Here is an 18,485-nt window from a genome sequence, read left to right on the forward strand (position 1 = left end):
TTCCATCGCTGATGTTTAATATTGTGGATGAATTGATTTAATTCTTCTTTTGAGTCACAGCAGTATCATGGACAGTGATTATTTTCCATTGCCCTGCCTTCGCGGGAAAGCCAGCAACGCGATCTCCCTTCTGAGCCTTGCACTTGTCCAAAACACACATCCCAAACCTGTCCACGCCTGGCTACATCTGACTCACCCTTCAAGTCTCAACTGAAGTAACACTTTCATAGGCTCCCTAAGTGTTCCCCAAGCTGGGGCAAATGACATTTCTTTCCTGCTCCCACAGTCTCCCTGAAAACCAACCCTTGAAAGAGAAGTAATAGTAATGCCCATGTGAAATTAAACCTAACTGGGTAGTAAGCAGAGCAAATAGAATGCACTGATTTTGATGTCACCTCCCCAAAGCAGTCTCATTCTCAGAGAAATATTCCAAGGAGCCACAATTGAAGAGCTCGACATTTTTATTTCCTCAAACAATTCTCAGAAATAGTTGAGTCAGAAGTGTCTAATAAGATGACCCAAAGATTCTGCAAGTCCAATTGCTCTACAAAGACACCTCACTGGAAATGTCACAGTTAGATAAAAGCTTTCTATAATGTGCTGAAGGACATTACCTGAGGCATGAGACATGAATCCACCCTAGATAGCACCCTTCTTTCATAGCACTTCCTTCCATCACCGCCCCACCCCTCAACAAAACCTCTCCATGAATTTGGCATGTGGATTTTTATAGGCAATTCTTTAGTCTGAGACCACAGGAGAGAATGATTCTGCTACTCGTCTCTGGGGCATGCCTTCCAGAGATTTCTGTCACCACAGAATGCCAATCTATTCTCATCTTTTAGACTCCTTTCACTGTAATTGACAGGTGGGCTTCCCCCCTCCCTTTTTCCTGGTTCTAAACCTACAGGCCTTGCTACATGTATTAGCGTTTTCAAAGTAATATTCCCAGCAGGAGTTCCCAGAGGGGGCTACACACCCGGGAGGAAGGAGATAAAGGTCTGAAAACTCAGTTTTAATTGCATCTGGATTTGGGACTCCTGTTTTGATTAACAAGTAAAGCTGTAATGGCATATCTCTTACAATTTAATGGAAAGGGTTTTTTTTTTTTTTTTTTTCCTCCTTAAGAAAGTGAAAGAGGGAATCAGATAACGCTGCAATAGTCCACCCCCTCCACCCCCCCAAAACCCTCAAGCAAGCATTTGATTCATGCAGGCTCAGTAATCTGAATGCAAAGATGACGGACAAGAATCAACTTTCAAAGGGCTCTAGCGCCCTCTGCTGGCAATTGTGCTGAGATGCGTCACCCAGGAAAGGATGCGTGGTCATCAAACGTTAGATTTCATCTATTCCACTAGGTTCCTTTAAAGAAGCCAGCGTTGAAGAGTCTCACTCAGTAAAGTCATTTATCTTGTCAATGGGAATTGTGCTGTGGTCTGAGGAAGACCTTGCCTTCGGGAACCCTTTTGAATACTGTACATGTCCTTACTAGCTAAGTCCTTTAGCAAATTATTGACCCTCTCTCCCGTCTCCAAAACAAGATGATAATAAAGATCAACTGGTTTTGAAAGGATTTAAAAAGATACTATCCTTTGAAAGATATTATTTACCTGGTATTGTCTAGCCTGGCATCACGATGGGCTCCCCTCCCTATTTATTTCTCTACGATTTGGGCTGATGAGAAGGTGGGAAGTAGATGACAGTTCTTTGGTTAAAGTTATATAAATAACAGTGCTGCGGCACACCTTTGATCTGCGCCCATATTTACAGCAAATTACAATCCATATAACCTTAGTACAGAGGTGGTTTTAATTACCAGCCCTCCTTACCAATTTATTATGACATCTTCCTCCCTTAAAAAAAACAGTGACTGAATATTCTCATTCTCTCACTCTCCCCCTATTTTGGCATCATCACAGTCAGGTTCACTCACTTCTTTCTTATCTCAGAGCTAACACTCTAATTACAGGAAATTCTTGGAATCTTTTCATGTAACTATGCATTTTTTGTCCTTAATTATGTTGATTTGGCAATTCAAAACCTGGGTGAATTCAGAAAATGTAAAAGGCATGTCAAGTTCCAATGGAAACTTGATCTGAAAAATTCCACCTGCCTGTAAAAGTCATTATACGAATGTTGGCCCTGGTAAAAAGTATTTTATGGAGCTTCCTAACTTTAGGCAGGAAAAGTGCAACGGCTCAGTTGGCTATCAATTGAAGAACGATTTCTCTATTATATAGAACTCTTGTCCTCATTTACACAGATGTTTATTAAATAACGTCTGTATGTCGGCGTAATATGTTGTTCTCCATATAGGGTACGCAGGGAGCAAGAGAGACTGGCTGTGACCCCACAAATCCTCTAGTACAGCAGGAAGGTTGGTTGTCGGTCAAGTGTCATTCGATTATTTCCTCTTTGTCACCATAACCCATTCTGCTGATTGCAACAGCTGCCCTTAAAAACTTGCTGTCAACTGTTTCCCTGGGATTGTGCTATTACATTATTTTGAATACGCACACACATACATATTTTAAATAATTCCGAACACACACACACACAAGCAAGTTGTAAACTAGAGAGAATGGTCTGAGAGAGTAATGTAATATAACATGCGCCAGATTTTATATTCATGTCCCAGTTACTTGGAGTCCCAGCTCACGGTCTTTTTACCATGTCAGTAGCCCTCCAGTTTCAGTGTTCAAAACGCTTGCCGGAGGACTGCAGTGAGCAAGCAAGCATCCCTGTGCCTCAGCTCCTGCATTTCTGACTCAGTAGGTGTGAAACACAACGCAAGATTCTCAGTAGGTGTGAAACACAACGCAAGATTCTGAGGTTTGTGGCCCATAGACAACACTGGAAGAGATACTATGCTCTAGCATGCAGATTACTTTTCTACCAATCCAGTCATACTTTTTAAACGATTATTTTTGGAGACACACACGTGTGTTGGATATCCTCTGTATACTAGTTACTCTGCAGGGCACTGTCCCATGATGGTTCAGAACAGAGGTGAAAAGCACAGAAAGCTGACCCTCTGGTTTCAACCCCACCTCACTTAACCTCTCTGTGCCACCTTCTCCTCTGCCAAAGGAGGATAATAGTAGAATAGGCCGACTTCAGAGATATCGCAGGCTGGGTTCCACACCACCACAATAAAGCAAATATCGCAATAAAGCAACTCACACATTTTCGGTTTCCCATTGCATATAAACAAGGATGTTTACACCATACTATAGTCTATTAAGGGTGCAATTGCATTATGTCTTTAGAAAACAGTGTACATACCTTAACTTAAAAATACTTTGTTGCTAAAAATCGCTAACCATCCTTTAAGCCTGTTGGAAAAATGGCACCGATGGCTTGACCAAGGCAGGGTTGCCCCAAAGTTTGGTTTGTGAAAGATGCAGTATCGGTGAGCACAATAAAGCAAAGCACAGGTAAACAAGGGAGGCCTGTATCCTCATCATACAGTAATTGTGATGCTACATGGGCTGATGAATGTGAAACGTTCAGCATAGCACCTGGGATACGAAGGCCACTGCCCCCGTGACACATATGGAAGCCAAATGGTTTGACGACGCACACACAGCCAGGAAGGGATGGTACTGGATCAAATTTCCCATAATCCTGAAGCCTGTTTTGAAACAGATGTCATTCGCCCTCCCTGTGCCCCCGTCAAGCTTTTGGATAAATAAGGCATTCTTCTGAGTGTATTTTGTGCTGTGTGCCAAGTAGGTGGTAGGAACAAGAAGCCCCATCTAAGTTTAGAAGAAAAACCTACATATAGACCTTGAAAGATTTGGCTACTGCTTAGTGAATAGAAAGATGTCTAAGAGCTTAAGGTAGATAGAAACCAAAGTTCCCAGATGCCCCGGATTTAATGAGAGCAAAATAGGAAATCGGACTTCAAATACACTGGAGAGTAAATTGTTTTCTGGTCCCTGTCAGGTGTTATGGGGAGTAAGTTCATTCCACAATGCAGTCCCACACTTGACTGCAATCAACCTCATCAGGTCCAAAAGTTCTTTCCTAAAAGGAAAATCCCTCATAAGACAAATTGAAATTATTTCATTCCCCCTCAGCACCATTGGAAATGAAACTCTCAAGTAAATCCCATTTCTGGTTAAAAAAATATGTATTCATGTCTCAATAGTAGTAAAGAAAACAATATGTAGTATAGCCCTCTAGTCAAGTGAGTAATAAACTGTCTTTATTTCTGAACCTTCTGTGTGCTCTACCTTACGACAAGTGTCGAATTGGACAGATAATGGTTTGGATGTAGTAACATTTTCTTACATTTCTGTTATCAGCACACACACACACACACACACAAACACAAATAATTTCTCATATTAATGGTCTTGTATTTTACAACCACATCTATAAGTTCCATCCTCAAAAGATAGGGCATTGAGATCATGTGATTAAGAGTGATAAGGCTTGGCATTCAACCCTGTTTAACGATGGCATGTGGAAGATTCTTTCTGCATTTGAATATTTCAACAATAAAGTTCTACCAAAGCACAGATGTCAAGTCGCCCAACAATAGTTTCTCTCTAAAGCAAAGGCAGATATGCATGGTCCCATTTCCATTCAGATCCAAATTAATTATCGTTCCCTCTAAAACATTCTACCACTCTGCTGTCTGCTAGCTCTTTTCTAGATTATGTAATTCTCTTTCCTCTCCCATGATCTTTATTGTTTCCAGATGCCACAGTCATGATTTGTGTAACGGTTAGCAATTATAATGACGTGACCACATCTAACCAGTAATTGTGCAAAAGTGTGACATCCCAGTGTAACCCAAAAGTTACCTAGCTTTACAGACAAAAATGCAAGAACTAGGACACCTGGAACAGCAAATGTCAGGAAACAAGGGGCTTTCTCTGGGTTATTTTAGAAGATGATAGTCAGGGGCTTTCAGCTCTTGAGTCAGGGAGGACAGAAGGGGGTCACACCCCGGTTGGTGAGAAGAAATTCCCTTAAATTTAGTTGACAAGATTGGAATGTGCTCTCTGGGCAACATAATACAGAGAAGGAATTTCTGAAAACAGAAAAAAATTCTTAGATTTTTCTTCCAAATTTAATATCAACACACAACCATGGAGTTAAAGAGAGAACTCGGGAGCTGAGAGATTGATCCCTCTCTGCTTGGACTTGAGACATGGAAGAGAGAGAGAGAGAGAGAGAGAGAGAGAGAGAGAGAGAGAGAGAGAGAGAGAGAGAGAAAGAGAGAGAGATTTATAAAATATAATATTATGCTGTATGCAAGAGACATACTTGTATACAAAGAGATTCAGAAAGGTTAAAAACAAAAAGATGGTCCATGCAGACAATAAAATATTATTCACGGCTAAAAGGAAATTGAGCTATTAAGCCGTGAAAAGACATAGAGGAACCGTACATGCATGTTACTGAATGAAAGGAGTCAATCTCAGAATGCTGCATGCTATATGGTTCCCACTTTATGACATTCTGGAAAAACAAAACTACTGGAGGATCAGGGATTCCCAGGAGTTGGGGACAGGGAGGGGTGAGTCAGCAGCGCACAGATGATTTTTAGGGCAATGAAATGATTCTGTGGCCAGAATAAGACGGATACATATCATTAGACATCTGTCCAAACCCATGGACTGAACACCACGCGTGAACCCAATTGTAAAGTATGGTGTTTGGGTGATAGTGATGTATCCATGTAGGGTCATCAGTGATAACAAATGTACCCCTGTGGCGTGGGATATTGACAATGGGGAAGGCCGTGTGTGTGGAGGCAGGGGGTATGCGGTTAATCGCTGTGCTCTCTGCTCAGTTTTGCTGTGGATCTCAAACTGCTCTATAAAATAGCCAGACACAAACAAAATGGAAAGAAAATAGGGGCCACAACCTATTTGTGGTGAACAAGATAGAATTTAGATCTCAAAGTATTCAAAGTCACTTTATAAAGCTAAAGGCAACAATATACGATAAAGCAATTGCAGGCATTGATATTGGCTCATCTAATGACATACAACACTTTCCATAAATCATGGTGTAAATGAGACAAAAGAGACAACACACACCAATAACAGGAGATTTTAACGTACATACACATCACAATCCAAAAGAGATGAAACCGACCAGAAACCAGGAAGCGTGTTTAAGACTTAGACAGCAACATCTGATGCTGCTTATGTCCCCCAGCCACGCCTTGGACCTCCCCTCTGATTGCTGCCACACGAGTGGCACACAGCTCCAGGTGGCGTTTGACTCAACTCCTGCTGACGGGGTCCTGTGTCAGGCACGTATTTCCATACATCTTTCACTTTCTGCTGCAGAAAGTTTACATGTGAACCCTAGCAGGAGCCCCTTGAAAAGCACGTGTGTACAGCCCCAAAGCACAGGGAAATGAAGCCTCTAAGGAGAAGCCAAAACATTGGGGATCGTCACGGAATCACTTAACCCAGAACGGACAGCTGTGAGAGGCTTTCCAGATGCTCGGAGAAGCCAGGTGAGCCCTGAGCCCCATTTCATCAAGTGGCACCTGCACACCACACTCTTATATTGACTGTTCTTCTTTCCCTCCCTCTTTCTAGTCCTCACTCCTGCTCCCAGGTGACCTTGTAAACAGGCCAGGTGTACAATGCAAGTCCTTCTATTAGGGTCTCCAAACAAAGACAATTACGGAATCAATAAAGTTGAATTTAGATGTAGATATGTATCAAGTAGATATGAAAATACATATAAAGTGGAATATAGATAATATATATAGATATCTTACTTTTGAACTTTGATCTGTTAGAGCATGTACGTTCTTTACAGGCACACATGGAATAACCACAAAAACTAAATACGTACTATGTCCCAAAGAAAACCTCTATAAATCCTAAAGAACTGAAACAGCAATAAGATCATTCTAATCTGACAATAATACAATGAAACTATAAGTTAGTGTAGCAAAAAAAAAAAAAAGGCTCTTCTACCTAGATTATTTTTTAAAATATGCCATTAACCAAGTTTTAGTTCAAAAGGGAAGATAAAATTTCAAAATTTCTTAAAAATAATGATAATGACCACATAGCATACCCATCTCTATGAAACGCAGTTAAAATACTCATCGGAGGACATGATCTAATAGTATTAAATAACCATATCTGAAAAAAGAAAAAATGAAAATAATATAAATGCTCAACTCCAAAAGTTAGAAAGATAACAAAAACCACATAAAAGCAGAAGGAAATGTTTAATAAAGATTAAATTATACTATAATGAGTTGGAAAAGAGAAAAATAGTAAAACTAATAAATCTAAAAGCTGATTCTTGTATAAAAATCAAGAAAGAAGTAGATAAATCACTAATTTAAACTGGACAAAAAAACACAGAGAAAATGCAAGTATACAAAAGTAGACATGATAGAGAAAAATTTTTAAAAATCATGAGATTACTTTACAAAATCTAAGTGGGATCTGTAATTAAATAAACAAAACAAACAAACAAACAAACGAACCACACATACAACTAACTGGAATTGACCCCAGTAAAGACAGAATCTAAAAACATCAATATGCATGAAAAATAGATAAAATAAAGTGCCTCCACTAAAAAAACAAAACAAAAAAAACCTCCCACCAGGCCCAGATAGTTTCACAGGGGAATTCTTCCAAATCTTTAAAGTTAAGATAAACCCAACGCTACTTAAAAGAACAAACAATAACAAAAAACTCCAACTTAGTTTAATGAAGTAAAATAAAGTTGGTTCATAAATTTGATAAACATTATACCAAAAAAAAAAAAAAAAAGGAATCTAGAGAAAAACCTCAATTTTAAATGTTGATGCAAACATGTTAAATAAAATATTTGCAAATAGAATCCAATGGCACAATAACAAACATATATCACGACCAATGATGATTTATTCCAGGGTTTGAAATGCAGATTAATATTAAGAAATCCTTACTCCAGATACAATGTCAATATCTTACTACCCCAAAATAAATAAATCAATAAAGGGCCAGAGATACCGTTGGTTCAAAAAAGTCAGGCAGTTCCCATGAAATCTAAACCTGAAGAAAGAGGCAGACCGCTCCAGATGGGTAGGTGGTAGTTTTAATAAGCAAGGGAATTTACTTCTGAGGTTTTGTCCTGGGCAACTGCAAGACAAGTAGATCTCTACAGTCACCTGTCAGAATCTTAAAAGTTTGTATAGGGGTCTTCACAGGGTTCAGGCACTTCCACTGTCCAGATGGTCTCAACACCTTACTCTCTCGCAGCTATGTCCTTGGAAACGGCTCCCACGGTGAGAATGGTGGACAGAGGGTACATTCTAAGGACAGGGCAGGGTGAGGAACCTCTGATCGGCTGGGTCCAGCTCTCAGGTCAACAGGCAGTCACGACCTCTCCATTACCTCCTCCAACAAGTACAAAATGTTCACAGTACAAGACACGTAAATGGTTATTCAATTTATTTGAAAATCCTGAACTTTGCTCAAAAAGAAAACTAAAAAGTAAACCTATACTGATTGACAAAACAGGCTGTAGGAAAACGATCCCATACATTGCTTGTAGAGATTTTTAAAAACATATATTTAAACAACTATGAAGCAGAATTTGCTAACATCTAGAAAAATGACATACACCCTTTCTCTGTGCCCTCGTCATCTTCGAGGAGTAGATTTCAAACTGCATTGACCAGATTTTGCATGAAACTGCAGGAGATTTCGTTATTCCTGCCAATTCTTCAGCCTTCCTTATATCTAAAATCTTGTCATGGCCTGATCAGGAGCCAGGCTCCACCTTTGACCTTGGGCTTGACCCTGAGGCTTGCTTTGAATGATGGCACGTGAATGAAGTGACAGTGTGCCAGTTACAAAGCTGGGCTTTAAGAGATGTACGCGTACACAATAAATAATGATTGATACATTCAATTGAGGTTTGTGGTTTGTTGCTACACTGCGTGTTGTAGCAGGAGCTGACAGAAAGGAAGCATTGCTTGTAATGGCAAGTAACTGGAAGCAATCCAAATGCCCATCAGTAGGGCACCGATTGAATAAATGATGGGAAAACTACAAAAAGGATTATTAGGCGCTATGCTTAAATTTTTTTTAAACAGCAACAGCCACTGCCGTTTCACTAGATTCATGTAAAATAGTCGTGAGCAATGATTTCTTTTGAGAATCTCAAATATTTAAGTATACAGAGCATTTGAATTTTTGCGGTATGGCTGGTGTTAATCAAGCCACTATCCCCAAAGCACTGTTTTGACCAGATGATTGCTCTCAGCCCTGGTCAGTCAGGAAGTATAACCTCTGGATTCTTCTTCAGAGACTCATGAGTGACTGCGAGCCAGGAGTCTCGGGCCTTTTCTCATCGAAAGGGGTCTCATTTCCTCAATGGCCACTACATATGAAGGAGTAGGGAGGAAGTCAGGGGGCTATAAGCTGCTGACTAGGCATGGCGGCTGACTTCACTTCCCTCCCTGATTGCTGTGGGGAGGTCATGTCATGGCAGATAAGGTGATGGGTTTGGGGTCGACCAACCTGAGCTCTAACCCCTACCTCACCATTTCCTGATAATTTAAACGATCACTAATTTAGTCCATGTAAAACTCAAGTTCCTTGTTCATCAATAGAGTTACTAACACCTACCATGGAGAGTTCCAGTGAGAATAAAAAGAAGGAACAAATATCTAGGTTCTACACCGTGCTTGGGAGGTCACAGGTACCCAAATGTTTGCACATTTGTTTGTTTCCTGCTTCTATCCCTTCTCATCAAAATTGTGAAAATATGAATGTAAATGTGGGCTCTGAAATCTCCTCCTAAGAGTTAAACTCGGGATTGCCATTAATATTTTCAAATCACCTTATATAAAAGGAATATAAACGCAAAATGAAAACAAAAATTCTTCTTGGGAACTCATTGGCATTACGAGAAACTCTGCAATAACACGTAAAGACTCAAAGTTAGTATCGTGTTACAAAAGAATCTCTTTGCGTTAGTTGATCTAGGTGTGTATGATAGATTTGATGTAGAATTACGCACACTTCCTTCCAGTAAAACGATGACAGATTCCCACCTGGTGACATGAAGTGGCATGAGTTGAAGTGTTTTCTTATGGAGGGAATTTACATCTTCATCCCATTGTCAAATGTGACCATGTGGTTTGCTTTGGCTAATGGCAGGCCAGTGGATGTGACACATAACACATCCAAGCAGAAGTCAGAAGAATCATCAGGAACCAGAGTGAAAAAATCTCATAAAAGACAGGGCAACAGGGTCTTGACTCAGTACTGGAGAACTTCTCATAAAGGGCTTAGTAGTAAATAGTTTAGGCTTTATTGGCCATATTCATTCTCTGCTGCATTTTTTTTTTTTTTCTTTTACAATTTAAAAATGTAAAAACCATTCTTGGCATGTAGGTGGTACAAAAAACAGCCCCTTCTCTGAACTGAACACTGCTTTGGTACCACCCAACTCAGCTTAAAAACAAAACTCAAAAGGATCAACCTATTTCTCGGTAACTTAACTGGGTCCTAAGACAAAGCTCAACAATGTTTACAAAACTACAAAAATGTCAGGGCCCTACAAGGTAAGATTCACAATGTTTGACAGCCACTCAGCAATGGCCCTGCATGGGAAAGCAGCACGATGCAAACCACAGTAAGGATATATATTAGTAACTTAAAACTGACCCAGAAATGACTAATGATAGAAATGTTCCCATAACCCGAGAGAGTCTGACTTGAGCTGTGGCTCACAATGTTGGCGTTGAGATCTCTTTCTGTTTCTTTTTTTTTTTTTTTTCATTTTGTTATTAGTTTCAGGTATACAAAACAATGTAATAGTTAGATATTTACCTCCCTCACAAAGTGATAACCCCTTCCCCCAATACACTACCCCTCTGACACTGTATATAGCTGTTACAATTCCATTGACTCTATTCCCTATGTTGTACTCCACATCCTGTGACTCTCTCTATATATTAAATTATAGTTGACATTCAATATTACTCAGCTTTAGCTTCAGGTGTCCAGCACAGTGGTCAGGCATGTACACCATCCATGAAGTGGTTTCCCTAATAAGACAAGTGCCCATCTGACACTGATCTCTTTCTGTGTTTCACACAGAAATTTTCTCTCTCTAGAATTCAAAATCAATAGTGTTACCAGTACATTTCTTGTGAAATCTACCCTTTTCTTGTGTTTGGAACAGGAAAACAGATCTTTCAAGACATCTCCACCCACGAGAGTGCCTGAGAGTCTTAATTCACTTCTCTGTATTAATAATACAGCTCAGTCCTTGAGAATCTTGAAGGACAAAGATTGATCTTGATCCTTCAGAAAACTAGAGTCTCCATCGTGTCAGGTAATGTCAGTGATAATCGAGAAAGCTCACTGACGTAAATGTGTGTCCAGTAAAACCACTAGATGGTGCAGTAACTTCATATTTCATGAACACTAAAACCCAGAAGGAAATTTAGTCCTTGACAAGGGACACTTGCCAGATAGCTATTCTCTCCTCATTTGTCATCCCAGCTGCCTGCCTTACTTGCTGATGCTTTTGTGAGAAGGAATTAAATCTGATACCTCTTTGCTTTGCTTAACTTGAAAGGGAGCTTTTTACTTTTTTTTTTATGTTGATGCTATAGTGAGAGTTAGAGTACATTCAAGGCAAGCTGTGAGCCGAATTCTGATTCTTCCACCCCCACCTCGGAACACAGGCTGCTTCCCTTATTTATCTGCCTTGCCCCCGTTTCCCATACTCTTCAGACCTAGGGTGGTTTCCTCTCCTGTAATAAGCCTTCACGGATCTCTCCGGTCCACTACTATCTCTTTCTCCTAAATTCTTACAAGACTTTTGCTTTGGGGAAGTGACGGCATCTCTTTAAGTCTCAGTTGGCTCCTCTGTATGATGGAAACCATGTCACTTATTAGCATGTCACTCAAAGTTTGCTGTGGTGTTGTAGTGAAATGATACATGGAAAGCAATGAGTACAGCATCTTAACACCCAGTAAATTCTCACAGATACTTGTTTGCCAGCCTGTGATGATACAGGAGATGTCATTTCTGACTGTCCCGTGCTTCAGTCATATGCTCAGGAATTATTTCCCGAGCGTAGATGACTTGCCAAGCAGCTGCTCGCTGCAATAGATGGAGAAGTGAGTAAGATTTGCGTGAACCACACCATCACAAGCCTTACAGCAGTGGAAGGGAGAGAGGGAGAAATCATTCCAGTCATTTCTACAACAGAGAGAGATTGTTTCTTAGAAAATGGAGATAATTATACTGCTTCCTGTCCACTTTGTGTAAAATGAATAACGTGTAAAATACCTAGTAACACAGCAGGCAAAATAAGTAGTCACTATTGTTGCTGCGAAAATGTGGTTGGTTGGGATGGAGTAAGTGGCATTTTTGTCTCTGAAAGAGGAATGAGACATTTGACAGGAGGAGATGGGAGTGGGGAATGGAGGTGCTCAAAGCAGAGGAAACATGATAAACAAAAGGAAGAGTCAGAAAAACATTAAGGCGTCGAGAAAACAGTGCATCTTGGTCGAGCATAGTATGTGTCAACAGGAGCACAGGATTCGGACCTACAATGACAAGCTGAAAAGTGAGTATCTAATTAGGTGGGCAAAAGGGGGGCCTGAAGCTTTCAAACTGAAACAGAATATGTTCCGATTTGTGTCAGAGAAATGTACCCATCAGCGTCTGGCACAGAACATATATTCAGCAAATGTTCTTTGGATGAATGGAAGCAAAGTAAAACCCACTGTGGAAAAAAAAAAAAATAGGAACACTAAGTAGAAGGTCCAATTAGGAGGCTGTTGGTTACATACCCAAACCCCATCTAACAGAACCTCAGTTTCATTCTGGCTCCCTGACTCCTCCATGAAGGCATATCCTTCGGAGGAGGTTGGCCCCAGCCTCGGGGACTGGGTCCTGCTTAGAGAGAATGAGTCTGGAGGTCCATCCAGGAACTGGTTTCAGCATGGGCAGGTGTAGGAATTCTGGCCTACGCAGCAGATGGAAATTCTGCTAGAGGAACCCAGGGAAGAGGGGATCGACCCTTTTCTCCTTCTGGCTGATTTTGTGTCTGTGTGTGATGTCTAGACTGGCTACAGCCATCATGCAACCAGTCTGTGGGTGTGGGTGACCAATAAGGGACACAGAACCAAGGGAATGCCAACAAGCTGAGCTGCAGCCCTACCCAGACTATGTCAGCAGATACCTTGGACTCCTTATTCTAGATAAATACATCTCCTATCATTTAAACCAGTGGGATCCAAGTTTTATATTACTGAAAGCCAAAAACTTGCCAATGGATTAAAGGACCATTACAACTGTCCAGGCAAAGGGTAATGAGGGCCTGAGTTTGACCAATGTCCTCAGGAACAGAAAGAGCCGAACAAATTTGGGGTTAAGTCTTCGAGACTTAACCATGGATGTGATATGAGGGAAACAAAGGCAAAAAGAAGCGACAGATGTGTCTGAAGTTTTCAGCTTGCATCTCTGGGGGCCTTGGGATACTGCGCTGTAAGAAAAGCAAGTAAGGGCGTTTTTGTGGAGATGATAAAAGTTGAATTGGGAACTTATGGTGGGTGACCTCACCCACCAAGTCATCAAGGTAGCTTAGATAGCAATTCTCACCCGGGGTTGACTTGGTCCTTCAGGGGACATTTGGCAATGTCTGGAGACATGTCTGATTATCACAACTTACGTGGGGGGAAGGGGATGCTATGGGCCTCTTATGGGTAGAGGCCAGAGATGTTGCTAAACATCCTGCAATGCACAGGACAGGCCCCCACAACAAAAAACCATTCCACCCAAAATGTCAAGAGTGGTGAAGTTGAAAACCCCTACATTAGAGGCTAGAGTACAAAAGGACATATTTAGGATTTTTATGTTAACACTGCGTGACTTTAATAATCCAATTTCACTCTCTGTCTAGCAAGTGTTTACTAAGCATCTCGTATGTGGCAAACTAGTGGCCAGGAACGTGAAGAGAGTAAGACATAATACTGGGTTTTCTAGAAGCTTGGCCTATCACAGGAAATGAATGTGTAATAAAAGTCTCTGGATAACAGTTTCCAATAAATATACTGAAGAAAACATAATTTAATCTAAATTGGAGAAATTGTACAATACAAAGGCTGCTTCCCCAAAACATGGACCCCAGAACATTCGTCCGGCAAATACTGGGAAGGTCTAGTCTAGGGGATAGAAAAATCTTTCTTTCCCCGAGAAAAACATCACGCAGACATAAGCAAAGGCCCTAAAGACATCCCTCAAGCACAGTCTGGAAAAAATTACTATTGATGCATTTTCTAGTCTCAACTCATTTATTCTTCACAAAAGCAGGGTGAGGGGAAAATTATCATAGGAATTTTACAGATGAGAAAATTGAGGGTCAGAGAAATTACATAATGCATGACGTGTGCCTTCTGGGCTCCTAGCACCCTCCCTTGTTCCCCACTATAGTTAAGCCTGTGTTTCAAATCTCAAAAATAATTGTTGGGGCAAAGAGAATTAAAATTGTGCAGCTGGACATCCAGACAATGGGATACTATTCAGCACTAAAAAGAAACGAGCTATCAAGCCATGAAAAGGCACAGAGGGACCTTAACAGCATACGACTAAGTGAACGAAGCCAATCTGAAAAGGCTAGATCCTGTATGATTCCAACTGTGTGACATCCTGGGAAAAGGTAACACTATGAAGAAAAGGAAAGGCTCGGTGGTAGCCAAGTGTTAGGAGGGGACAGATGAACAGGCAGAGCACAGAGGATTTTTAGGGCAGTGAAAGTATTCTATATAATACTATAATGGTGGGTACATGTCTTCATACATTGGTCTGAACCCATAGGATGTACACCAAGATTGACCCCAACTTGGGGTGGTCATGATGTATCTATGTAGGTTTATCACATATAACAACAAATGTGCCTCTCTGGTGGGGATGATGATAGCGGGGTCGGCTATGCAGGTGTGGGAGCAGGGGGTGGATGGGAACTTCCTCCTTTCCTGCTGTGAATTTGACTGTGAACCTAAACCTGACCGACAACATAAAATCTTTTAAGAAATAAAATAAAATGAAAAGGCTACGTGAGGAGTTCTGTTTTCAAAATGGTGTGATTCCCCTTTCCAGGTTTGTCTCAGGCTATTGACCCTACGCATTTGTCTGCTTTTGCTGATGAAGGCTCAGCCCTCTTTGTTTTGCGAAAGGAAGTGTCCCCTGGAGAGCCCTATCCACACGTCTCCTTCTCCTCTGGAAACAGAAAGCTAAGAGTCAGTGTGGGGGACTCGGCCAAGCTGTGGACCTTGAACTCTCCCAGTTGACTGGTCAACGGGCTTTGGGGAAGGCACTTTAATTGACTAAGCCTCAGATTCCTCAGCTGAAAAATGGTGTTACTGGTGACAATTGTATGTCATTATTTATTTATCGTCTGACTATTGTGCTTTGAACAGGTCTCCCCAAATGGGAACAATGTTGATTTTATTCAGCAGCATGTCCACAGGGCTGGCGATGATGATGTAAGATGAATGGGTGATAAATACACAAAGGAATGGTAACGCCTGGGCTGCAGGCAGGTTGTGAAGCCTGAGGGACCCAGGGCAGGAGAAGCGTGGGACACATGCTGGGTGCCCCCAGCCCCGGACCCTGGGAATTTGTCTTTTCACCTAAAGCAACCCTGGGCTGCCATCGGGAGAATCGTTTGGGCAGTTCACAGCAAGAGACATCTAGACAAAGAGAGACTTCAGGAACCGAACTGACCTAGAGAAACGAGAGGAAGGAGACACCTGCTCCATTTTCCTTCAACAACACTTACAAAAGTAGGTCTCTGTCTCTCCTAATTGTACATCGGGGAAAAGCAGTATCAATTTCAATGTAACACGTCTCAGCTAAGGGATAGGCTATTTCTATCCCAGGTCTAACGTTACTATTCCCAAGAAGCCTCAAACCTACTGATTCAATTATTCAAAGTAAATTTCTGAAGTTGAGAGAGGCTTTCTTTTAGACCCCATTATCATTTTTCTTGAAGGCAGAGTGAGAAATAGAATGAGCAGCAGTGGGCTGGAGGGAAAGCGTCACATCTTGTTCTGACTGTCCACAAGCTGTGTGTACTTTGGATAGATAGAGCGTAGCTCGTCTCTGAGCCTCAACTTCCGGATTTACAAAATCTGGAGACTAGTTTCCCCAGTGATGTTCCAGGGCACATTTTTAGAGAAAATATTAAGATGCAATTTTATACTTGGAAAACCAAAAAAATACAGTTGACCCTCAAACAATGTGGGTTTGAACTGTGCGGGTCCATTTATACGTGGATTCTTAAAAAATAAATGTGCACAGTACTGTAAATGTATATCCTATTTTTTATGATGTTCTTAATAACATTTCTTTTCTCTAGCTTACTTTATTATAAGAATACAGTATATAATACATATGATATACAAAATATGTGAATTGACTTTCTATGTAATTGGCTAGGCTTCCAGTCAACAGTAGATTAATAGTAAAGTTTCGGGGGAGCCAAAAGTTATACACCAATTTTCAACTGTGCTGGGGGTCAGCATCCCTAACCCCTATGTTGTTCAAGGGTCCACTGTAGTCATCATTTTAAAATAAGAAATTATAAAACAAACAAACAAAAATAGACTCAGACATAGCCAACAAACTAACCGCTGCCAGATGAGAGGGAGGTTGGGGAGATGGGTGAGAGAGGTGAAAGAATTAGGAAGTACAAATCAGTAGTCACAAAATATTCACAGGGATGTGAATACAGTATGGGGGATATAGTCAATAATGTTGTAAAAATTATGTAGGGTGTCAGATGGGTACTAGACTTATTGGGGGGATCACTTCATAAATTATATAAATGCCTAACCACTGTGCTGTACACCTGAAACTAATGTAAAATAATATTGAATGTCAAGTATAATTAAAATACACACATATATAGCCACGGGATATAAAATACAGCATAGGGGATATAACAAGGTATTGTCATAGCTATGTACTGTGTCAGAGGGATGGTAGACTTGTTGGGGTTATCACTTTGTGAGGGGTATAAATGTCTAATCATTATGTTTTGTTCACCTGATACTAATAATAAAAAAAAGAAAATAGCAAGCTGTATCTTGATTGGTGGAGGAACATGGAAAACATAGTGATTATAAATGGAGCTTGTTTCAGTCATGACTCCTGATCCTCTCCTAAGGAAATATATCAACATTTTGAGGTAGGTGTGTGTGTGAGTGTTGTGTGTGAGTGTGAGTGACTTTTATTGTTTATCACATTATAGACTAACTGTTAAAGAAACACTGATTAAATGATTCCTTTATTATTTTCAGAACTCAAACTACAGGATCCCATTTGAAATGACAAAGATTGTGATCAGAAAATCAAGTATTGACCTCTGTCATATGTGCAAGGTATTGTGCATAGGACTTCAAAACTTTACGCTTGCGTCTCAGTAGTCACTAAATAAACTGAGAGAGAGTATCTCAATTACACTCTGCAGCATTTCTCTCCTGGGGTTTTCAGGACAGTGAATGTTATTATTTATTAACTCACAAGTCAATTCCCAGGTAATAAGATAGTGCTTTTCATCATAAAGGCCCAAATTAATGGACCAGTAATGGGATAACTTCAGTTTAAAGTTATCATCGGGGAACTGGAAATTTATAATTCAATGAACTCAGTATCAACTTTCTTACATATGGGGAGAAAATTGATACTTATCGACTTCTTAAATGTACCATTTTTCTTCAGATTTAATATTTTAAATAGCTCACATTACTGACACATAGTAAGTGTTCAATAATTTTACTTATGATGTAAATTTCCAAGGTGAGGGTTTTACTTATAGAATTTCTTAAACATTTTGACAACTTGGAATATCTCAGGGAACTATTGCTTCATAAAACCAATTTTCTGAAATAATGTGCTAATTCAACTCTCCAGACATAACCACTCTTAACACGAAGTCCAATTCTTTCTAATCTTTTTGCTAGCATTCTTCCGTAGTGTAGATCATGCGGTACACGTGATTTTTACTTCCTTTTTTCCTGTAATGCTATGTCATGAACATAGTTTTATCATGGGACAGATTTTTATAGACATCAGTTAATTACAATTTAGTTGTATTTCCGGCATCAATGTTGGTGCAAAATGTAACCGACACAATCCTAAATTAGTAATGGAGACTAGTAAAGACTGTGACTAACCTGGAAATAATGTACTTGTGTGGTTCACAATAAAAATTTTAAAGGAACTGACCAGAGATGATGGATGTCTGGAGACAGGAGGAAAGCTTTCATGCAGAAAAGGAACTGAAAGGCGTAGGATGGAGGCAGCCGGGCCAGGATTGAAGCATGCACACATATCCTGAATAAGAAATGATCATGCTGAGGGACTGTCACTTCTGTTAAGAGATTAACCTGACTGGTTAATATAAGATATCACAAAGACTGAAGGGTGAGACCCAGTTCCGGAGAATTCTGCAGAAGAAAGCA

The 18,485-nt window shown here is 40.3% G+C and overlaps 1 long non-coding RNA gene across 1 annotated transcript; it reads left to right on the forward strand.

The window, feature by feature from the left end:
* The first annotated feature begins 15,214 nt into the window (after nt 1–15,214).
* On the forward strand, nt 15,215–17,856 carry LOC141567833 (uncharacterized). Its single transcript, XR_016021630.1, has 3 exons — nt 15,215–15,803; nt 17,091–17,209; nt 17,322–17,856. It is a non-coding gene; the product is annotated as an uncharacterized LOC141567833 (long non-coding RNA).
* Nucleotides 17,857–18,485: the final 629 nt, after the last annotated feature.

This window comes from Rhinolophus sinicus, chromosome 6, assembly GCF_057876585.1.
Source record: "Rhinolophus sinicus isolate RSI-liver-muscle chromosome 6, RSI-T2T, whole genome shotgun sequence".
NCBI classification, from domain to species: Eukaryota; Metazoa; Chordata; class Mammalia; order Chiroptera; family Rhinolophidae; genus Rhinolophus; species Rhinolophus sinicus.